This window comes from Bos grunniens, chromosome 14, assembly GCF_055505025.1.
Source record: "Bos grunniens cultivar Pamir isolate PY7600 chromosome 14, Bosgru_T2T1.0, whole genome shotgun sequence".
Classification (NCBI taxonomy): domain Eukaryota; kingdom Metazoa; phylum Chordata; class Mammalia; order Artiodactyla; family Bovidae; genus Bos; species Bos grunniens.
The window spans coordinates 62,820,611-62,830,655 of NC_141178.1; the positions used below are offsets into that span (position 1 = coordinate 62,820,611).

A 10,045-nucleotide genomic window follows, 5' to 3' on the forward strand; every position below is an offset into this window, starting at 1 on the left:
AACAGCAAAGAGTGAGTGATAGTCACTCAGTCGCGTCCAGCTGTTTGTGACCCCATGGACTCTAGGCTGCCAGGCTCCTCCCTATGTGCATGGAATTCTGCAGGCAAGAATACTGAATTGGGTTGGCATTTCTTTCTCCAGGGGATCTTCCCAACCCAGGGATTGACACACAGGTCTGCATTGCAGGCAGATTCTTTACCATCTGAGCCACCAGGAAGCCTACTAAGAGACATTCTAAGTATAAAAGACAGATCAACTAAAAAAGTATCAGCAGATACATGCTTGACTTTATCTTATAATCTATAGACAATATATTAGAATATGTAATGAATCCATACACTTTTTCCAAAGGAATACCCAAGATAGAAGTAGCAATAAAGTTATAACTGACAGTCACCACAGATTAAATAATTTAGATGAAGCTTACCTCTCTCGAAGAGATGGACTCTGGGCAAGTGGTTAGGAAGGAAATAACAGTGTGCTTTTAACTTTGTATGAAAAACAATGTTCAGTCCCATGTTGCCGAACACAGTTGTTTTTGCCAAATAAATCCTTTTCTTCAAATTTCTGTCGGAATGCTTTATTAAAACTTTGCTTCTGGCCTTTGTTTTGGAATCTGTTACTTTTGTTGCCACCTCCTGATTGCTGTCCTCTGAAGCTTTTACTTCTTTCCCACTGTCCCCTGACACCTCGGCTGTTCTCGCGCTGTCCCCTGAAGCCTCAATTGCCTTCCCCCTGTTGTGACATCGCTCTCATGGTCCTTCTAGCTCTGGTTGCTCTGTGGCCACAGAAAGGTTCCAATCGCCATGAATCATTCCACTTTTCCTGTTCTTCTGTTACTGATACAGTAGGGATATCAAAGCAAACACCCTGCTTTCCTTTGAGAAAGACCATTCCCTTCACTTTGGAATCAATATCCTCACCCAGTTGCTCTTTAAGTTCTTTCCAAGCATAACTAATGTTTGGCGTTTCAGTTGAGCATCACAGATCATGGTCACAAAGCCCGCATTTGAGTTGATCAAGGAGCGCTGATCTATTGATGTGGCACTGGAGAATTGGGCCAGGGCTGTTGCCAAAGCTTCCACAGCTCCCTTCTCCTCAATCAGCTTCTCAGCTGACTGCTTGAAGTGACCAATTGCAGTGGGAGGCACAGAGTCCAAGAGCCTGATGGCACCTTTGCTAGAAGCTTTTTTATTATCTCTGCTGCAGAAGGAATACCTATTCGCTTAAATTTAACTCTCACTTTTTGCTCCACTTGGGCTAACTCCATTTCTTCTGAGGGATTCCTGCCCGCAGTAGTAGATATAATGGTCATCTGAGTTAAATTCACCCATTCCAGTCCAATTTAGTTCACTGATTCCTAGAATGTCGACATTCACTCTTGCCATCTCTTGTTTGACTACTTCCAGTTTGCCTTGATTCATGGACCTGACATTCCAGGTTCCTATGCAATATTGCTCTTTACAGCATCGGACCTTGCTTCAATCACCAGTCACATCCACAGCTGGGTATTGTTTTTGCTTTGGCTCCATCCCTTCATTCTTTCTGGAGTTATTTCTCCACTGATCTCCAGTAGCATATTGGGCACCTACTGACCTAGGGAGTTCCTCTTTCAGTATCCTATCATTTTGCCTTTTCATACTGTTCATGGGGTTCTCAAGGCAAGAATACTGAATTGGTTTGCCATTCCCTTCTCCAGTGGACCACATTCTGTCAGATCTCTCCACCATGACCCGCCCGAATCCCTCAGAAGAAATGGAGTAGCCATGATGGTCAACAAAAGAGTCCGAAATGCAATACTTGGATGCAATCTCAAAAACAACAGAATGATCTCTGTTCGTATCCAAGGCAAACCATTCAATATCACAGTAATCCAAGTCTATGCCCCAACCAGTAATGCTGAAGAAGCTGAAGTTGAACGGTTCTGTGAAGACCTACAAGACCTTTTAGAACTAACACCCAAAAAAAGATGTCCTTTTCATTATAGGGGACTGGAATGCAAAAGTAGGAAGTCAAGAAACACCTGGAGTAACAGGCAAATTTGGCCTTGGAATATGCAACGAAGCAGGGCAAAGACTAATAGAGTTTTGCCAAGAAAATGCAGTGGTCGTAACAAACACCCTCTTCCAACAACACAAGAGAAGACTCTATACATGGACATCACCAGATGGTCAACACCGAGATCAGATTGATTATATTCTTTGCATCCAAAGATGGAGATGCTCTATACAGTCAGCAAAAACAAGACCAGGAGCTGACTGTGGCTCAGACCATGAACTCCTTATTGCCAAATTCAGACTGAAATTGAAGAAAGTAGGGAAAACCACTAGACCATTCAGGTATGACCTAAATCAAATCCCTTATGATTATACAGTGGAAGTGAGAAATAGATTTAAGGGCCTAGATCTGATAGATAGAGTGCCTGATGAACTATGGACTGAGGTTCGTGACATTGTACAGGAGACAGGGATCAAGACCATCCCCATGGAAAAGAAATGCAAAAAAGCAAAATGGCTGTCTGGGGAGGCCTTACAAATAGCTGTGAAAAGAAGAGAAGCGAAAAGCAAAGGAGAAAAGGAAAGATATAAGCATCTGAATGCAGAGTTCCAAAGAATAGCAAGAAGAGATAAGAAAGCCTTCTTCAGCGATCAATGCAAAGAAATAGAGGAAAACAACAGAATGCGAAAGACTAGAGATCTCTTCCAGAAAATTAGAGATACCAAGGGAACATTTCATGCAAAGCTGGGCTCGATAAAGGACAGAAATGGTATGGACCTAACAGAAGCAGAAGATATTAAGAAGAGATGGCAAGAATACACAGAAGAACTGTACAAAAAAGATCTTCATGACCCAGATAATCACGATGGTGTGATCACTGACCTAGAGCCAGACATCCTGGAATGTGAAGTCAAGTGGGCCTTAGAAAGCATCACTATGAACAAAGCCAGTGGAGGTGATGGAATTCCAGTTGAGCTATTTCAAATCCTGAAAGATGATGGTGTGAAAATGCTGCACTCAATATGCCAGCAAATTTGGAAAACTCAGCAGTGGCCACAGGACTGGAAAAGGTCAGTTTTCATTCCAATCCCAAAGAAAGGCAATGCCAAAGAATGTTCAAACTACCACACAATTGCACTCATCTCACACCCTAGTAAAGTAATGCTCAAAATTCTCCAAGCCAGGCTTCAGCAATATGTGAACCGTGAACTTCCTGATGTTCAAGCTGGTTTTAGAAAAGGCAGAGGAACCAGAGATCAAATTGCCAACATCCGCTGGATCATGGAGAAAGCAAGAGAGTTCTAGAAAAACATCTATTTCTGCTTTATTGACTGTGCCAAAGCCTTTGACTGTGTGGATCACAATAAACTGTGGAAAATTCTGAAAGAGATGGGAATATCAGACCACCTGATCTGCCTCTTGAGAAATTTGTATGCAGGCCAGGAAGCAACAGTTAGAACTGGACATGGAACAACAGACTGGTTCCAAATAGGAAAAGGAGTATGTCAAGGCTGTATATTGTCACCCTGATTAACTTATATGCAGAGTATATCATGAGAAACGCTGGGCTGGAAGAAGCACAAGCTGGAATCAAGATTGCCGGGAGAAATATCAATAACCTCAGATATGCAGATGACACCACCCTTATGGCAGAAAGTGAAGAGGAACTCAAAAGCCTCTTGATGAAAGTGAAAGTAGAGAGTGAAAAAGTTGGCTTAAAGCTCAACATTCAGAAAACGAAGATCATGGCATCCGGTCCCATCACTTCATGGCAAATAGATGGGGAAACAGTGGAAACAGTGTCAGACTTTATTTTTGGGGGCTCCAAAATCACTACAGATGGTGACTGCAGCCATGAAATTAAAAGACGCTTACTCCTTGGAAGGAAAGTTATGACCAACCTAGATAGCATATTCAAAAGCAGAGACATTACTTTGCCAACAAAGGTTCGTCTAGTCAAGGCTATGGTTTTTCCTGTGGTCATGTATGGATGTGAGAGTTGGACTGTGAAGAAGGCTGAGTGCCGAAGAATCGATGCTTTTGAACTGTGGTGTTGGAGAAGACTCTTGAGAGTCCCTTGGACTGCAAGGAGATCCAACCAGTCCATTCTGAAGGAGATCAGCCCTGGGATTTCTTTGGAAGGAATGATGCTAAAGCTGAAACTCCAGTCCTTTGGTCACCTCATGAGAAGAGTTGACTCATTGGAAAAGACTCCAATGCTGGGACAGATTGGGGGCAGGAGGAGAAGGGGACAACAGAGGATGAGATGGCTGGATGGCATCACTGACTTGATGGGCGTGAGTCTGAGTGAACTCCGGGAGTTGGTGATGGACAGGGAGGCCTGGCGTGCTGTGATTCATGGGGTCGCAAAGAGTCGGACACGACTGAGCGACTAAACTGAACTGAACTGAACTGGGCTAACTGGTATTCTTCCTTGTGCTGATAAAAGCAGATGCAAACTCTGGTCTTTCCAGCTCTGTTCACCCAGAATGGTGAATGTAGGACTCCACGTCCTTTGGTGGAGAACTTGGAACAACCAGATCAACCTCAGGGATGTCTAACCTATGTGCAGCAATATTGGTTGCAACCAGAACTCCAACATCATCGTTTCTAAAACCTTTCAGGGTGATTTCGCCTTCCTTCTATGGAATGTCTCCATGTAAAGACTGGGCATCCTGCTTTATGGCCACATTCTGTGACAACTGGGTTTCTTCCTTCGTTTCACAAAATGTGATAGTGCACCCTTAATAACCACTGTACACTCAGCTCACGTCCCCAGTAACTGCTGCCCTCTCAGTCCAGTGGCACTTGATAGCCAGAGGCTCTACAGTTATTGCTCTTTTCTGTGTCTTTTTACCAATCGGGACTGCCTATTCATTTGTAGGTTTCATGTATTTCTTAGCAACATTATACACCCAATGAGGACAAGTTGCAGAAAAGACCAATGTTTGGGGATTTCTTCTGAATCTTTCTTGTATGCTACATATAAAATCTCTTCCACTTGATCAGCAAAGCCCATGTCCAACATCTGGTCAACTTCAGGACATCATGCCTAAGTGTGTTGAGAAGCTTTGCTTATATTCCAAATGGTGAATTTCAGCAAGAGCTCGTGGGACTACAAGTGCACCCCAGTTGTACTTATGTATTTCTTCCACTCCCACAGAGCACTCAGGCCCTGCGCTGGGCCCTGAGGAGGAGGGAGGAGACCCACGACAGTAGGTACAGAAAGCACTGCACTGCAGAACAGAGATCCCAGAGAGGTGGGTGCAGGGCAGCGGGAGGACCTGGGGACATCACAGATCTTGGAGAACAGGTAGGACTTGGTCAGAGAAAGCATTTGTGTAGAAGCACCAAGTGGGGGAGCATAACACATCCAGGGGTGAATGCGGGGCAGTGGAAGGAAGGTTGGTGTCTTCCCCTCATGGGCTGCTGTAAAAAAAAGGAAATACCAGAGACTGGGTGGCAACAAAAATGTATTTCTCACATTTTTAAGGCCTGGGAAGTCCAGGGTCATGGCACCAGCAGATTCAGGGTCTGGTGGGGGCCCTTTGCCGGGTTGCAGAAGGCCTATTGTGTGCTCACGGCATGGTCTCTGGGGCCTCTGTTACAAAACAGTGCTGCTTTTATCGCAAGGCTCTGCAGTCACCCTGCAAATGCTACCCACTAATACTATCACCTCGGGTATGAGGTTTCAACACAGGAATTTTAGGGGGACTGGACATTCAGCCCACAACAGTTGGGGATCTGGATAGGCCCCCCTGCCAGCCTGAATGAAGTCCTCGTTGAAGGACGGCACATGGCAGGTCCTGCCAACAGGAGGCTGTTTTTCTTCAGGAAGATGCTGCCCTGTCCTTAGGGGTGGGGTAGGAGAGTGCCTCACTGCCCGCATGGCTCAGCTGCTGCCTCTGTGTACACTGTGTTACCCAGAATCCAGGGACAAAGGGCTCTGCCTCTCAGGGCCAGTGGAGCTGGACAAAGTGGAAAAAAATTCTCATTTGCTCCTTCTTGATGCATCATCTTCAGTTTATCTGGGACATTTTTCCAAAGAAGACACACAGATGGCCAACAGGCACATGAAAAGAGGCCCAGTATTTCTAATCATGAGGGAAATGCAAATCAAAACCACAATGAGATACCACCTCACACCTGTCAGAATGGTTGTCATTAAAAAAATAATAATAACGAATGCCAAGTGTTGGTGAGGATGTGGAGAAAAGAGAACCCTTGTGCACCGGTGGTAGGAATGTAAACCCATGCGGCCACTATGGAAAACAATATGGAGGATCCTCAAAAAGCTAAACAGAGCTACTGTTTGGTCTAGCAATTCCACTCCTGGGCATGTATCCCAAAAGGAACCAAAACAGTAATTGGGAAAAAAAAAACACACACCCCAGTATTCATTGTAGCACTGCTTATAATAGCTCAGACATGGAAGCAACCTAAGTGTCCATCAGCAGATGAATGGATAAGGACAATGTGGTGTGTATATACGATTGATATTGCTGCTGCTGCTGCTAAGTCACTTCAGTCGTGTCTGACTCTATGTGACCCCGTAGACGGCAGCCCACCAGGCTCCCCTGTCCCTAGGATTCTCCAGGCAAGAACACTGGAGTGGGTTGCCATTTCCTTCTCCAATACATGAAAGTGAAAAGTGAAAGTGAAGTCACTCAGTTGTGTCCGACTCTTAGCGACCCCATGGACTGCAGCCTACCAGGCTCCTCCATCCATGGGATTTTCCAGGCAAGAGTACTGGAGTGGAGTGCCATTGCCTTCTCCAACCACTGATATTACTCAGCTATAAAAGAATTGAATTTTGCCATTTGCAATAACATGGATGGACTTGGAGGGTATTATGCTAAGTGAAATAAGTCAGAGAAAGACATTTAAATGACGCTAAAAAATAAAACAAACTAGTGAATATAACAAGAAACAGACTCACAGATATAGAGAACAAAACTGTGGTTACCAGTGGGAACCGGAGTGATGGAGGGGCAACGTAGGGAGAATGGAGGAGTACGAGGCGTGAACTACTAGGTATACAATAAACCAGCTAAAAGTTCCCTGACCCAGGAATATAGCCAGTACTTTATAGTAACTATGAATAGAGCATAACCTCGTAACAACTGTGAATCACTATGCTATATGCCTGAAACTGATATAATATGGTAAATCAACTGTGCCTTCCCCAAAAGTTGATATACCTACGGCACCTTCATATCTAGTTATTAATATGTAGAGGGCACAAGATGTAAAAGTAAAATATTATTACTAAACAGGCTTATCAACAACATGAATTAATCTTTCCTTGGTGGATAAATGTCTAATTTCTTTAATAACAGCTACTAATTAAGCAACCCAATAGTTTGATGTGACATTAACTTTGTTCTGGTCTTCCCTCATTGCTCAGTTGGTAAAGAATCCACCTGCAATGCAGGAGACTCCAGTTCAATTCCTGGGTCGGGAAGATCTGCTGGAGAAAGGATAGGCTACCCACTCCAGTATTCTTGGGCTTCCCTTGTGGCTCAGCTGGTAAAGAATCTGCCTGCAATGCGGGAGACCTGGGTTCAATCCCTGGGTTGGCAAGATCCCTTGGAGAAGGGAAAGGCCACCTACTCCAGTATTCTGGCCTGGAGAATTCCATAGACTGTATAGTCCATGGGGTCGCAAAGAGTCGGACTTTCACTTTTTTTCTAACCTTGTTCTAAAAGAATCATTAAGGTGTAAAGTTAATAGTTTAGAAAGCACCTGGACCCCACAGTCAAAGCCTGTTTCATGGAACTGTCTGTCCTTTATCCATAAGAAGTTGAGTTTATGTAGGATCATCCACAGCCTGGAAATCTGACGTTGAGAACAAGTGAGCAGAGTGTTTCTTGAAAATTCTCCAATCTGGCATTTTTTCTTCTCACTGACAAATTCATTCTGAGCAAAAATTCACATTTGGCAGTGTTTTGATGTGGAAATCCTTCCAGATATTTTGCATTTTGACAGCAAGCTCCAGAGTTGAACTGCGGCTAGGCTGATTGGGCAAATTTAGGTCCTGAGACGGAGCTGCCGAAAGGGTCTGCTCAGGTCCCACAGAGCCATTGTTATAAATGTGCAGAGACAGTTACTCAGTGAGTCACCGAGGACAGGCTGTACCTGGTTCTGAAGCTTTCTTCTCTGTGACTGTCTGTAATTTTTACTTCTTTGCCTGCCTTTACTGTATCCTTTTTTAATTTTCAGGAGTCTTGTAAGAAACAGTCATTGAACTTTATTCCTGAGTCAAATGTGGCTTTGCTGTAATGATGCCAAAAGTCTTAAGGAGCAACATGAAGTCAACTGAATCATTATTCCCCAGTGCTTCAGCCCTTTTCAAGGTTCAGAGGGAAGAGACTTCATCCATTTAACATACATGTTGCTGAGCTTGAGTTTGGCCCTCTTGTTGTGCAAAAATTCAGAATGTATCTGATACAGTAGAAATAGGTTTCAGGGATCTTTTACTGTAAGCCCTTTTTGAAATAATCACAGCAGATAGCTTATAGAAATTGTTAGCACAGATGCTATATGTTCCATAATATTACAATATAATCTTCCAACTAAGGGAAGACTGTTTTCATTTTTGTGAGATTATGTGTTCAGGGTTCACAGCAATTCAGGCCAGCAGATCACACTCTGCCTGTGAAATCCCACTGAAGACACAGTGGCCGTGCCAGAAGCACAGCCCTCGGAGGAACAGACAGGAAGTTGGAGACTCTGAATTTTATGAGCCGGAAATGTCACTGAATTGTATGTTTCCAGTAAAGACTGATATTCTGTTGGGTAGAGCAGGGCCCCTGCTTAGCTGCTCCCAAGTGGTTCTGGAGCAAACACTGCGGAAGGCTGTCCATTCCTCAAAGACAGCTCTCCACCCTTGCAGGAATAGGCCCTGCATTTCAGCCCCCATGCCAGGAGACCCCACAAAGGTAAGGCAGCTGGATCAGCTGCTTGTCTTTCATGAGGGAAGGAGCTGGACCAGTGTCCTTCTCCAGCCCTCCCATGTCCGGGGCTGCAGAGACGTGCCTGTGAAACGGGACCAGCACTGCCTTGCGGAGCTCCTGAGAGGGGAGAACACTGCACATGGGCCGAGTGGTGTGTGTTTGTGAAATAAAACATGGAATTCATTGCTTGGTCTCGGCAGAGCCTGATAAAGCCTTGGGAAACAGAAAACAGTGAAAGTGTTATTTGCTCAGTTGTGTCCAACTCTTTGCAACCACCTGGACAGTAGCCTTCTAGGCTCCTCTGTCCATGGATTTCTCCAGGCAAACATACTGGAGTGGGTTGCCATTCTCTTCTCCAGATCTTCCCTACCCAGAGATCGAACCCAGGTCTCCCACATCATGGGCACATTCTTTACCCTCTGAGCCACCAGGGAAGCTTGAAAAACATAGAAGCAGATCTTAAATCCAACTTTCCATTTACAAAAGTAGACAGAGAGCAGTGAGAGAAAAGAATCCAAAGAATAAACACCTCTGAGGTTTTACGTTGTTTTGTTTTAGACTCCACGTAAAAGAGATTGTACAGTATTTTTGTCTTTCTCTGACTTATTTCCCTTGGCATAATGCCCTCTAGTCCATCCATGTTGTCACAAAGGGCAGGATTTCCTTCTTTTTTTTAAGGATGAATGATATTCCATTGTGTGTATATGTACATACGTGTATGTACAATTACATATATATATTTATATAGAATTTCACATCTTGTTTATCCACTCATCCACCAACGGACACAGGTCGTTTCCATGTGTTGGCTGTTGTGAATAATGCTGCAATGATCATGAGGCCCATGAGGTTTTATAAATTGCTCTTTTAATCTGGAAAATTTATAGTTGCCTTGGAAAAAGTCCCTGCCTTCATGGAGCTTACGTGCTAATGGAAGTAGACAAATAGCAGACTTAAACAATACATACATGAGACACTTTCCCATCATGATAAGTACTGAAAAGCAAACGGGGCAACAGAAGAAGAGCAACAGAGTTGGCCCCGTTCTTTAGGGCGGGCAGTGAGGGAAGGGCCCTTTCAGAGGAGGGTTG

The 10,045-nt window shown here is 44.2% G+C and overlaps 1 pseudogene; it reads right to left on the reverse strand.

Annotated features, from left to right (window-relative positions):
• Window positions 1–595: 595 nt before the first annotated feature.
• LOC147359537 (nucleolar RNA helicase 2 pseudogene) lies at window positions 596–9,095 on the reverse strand (annotated as a pseudogene).
• Between the last annotated feature and the right edge of the window lie 950 nt (window positions 9,096–10,045).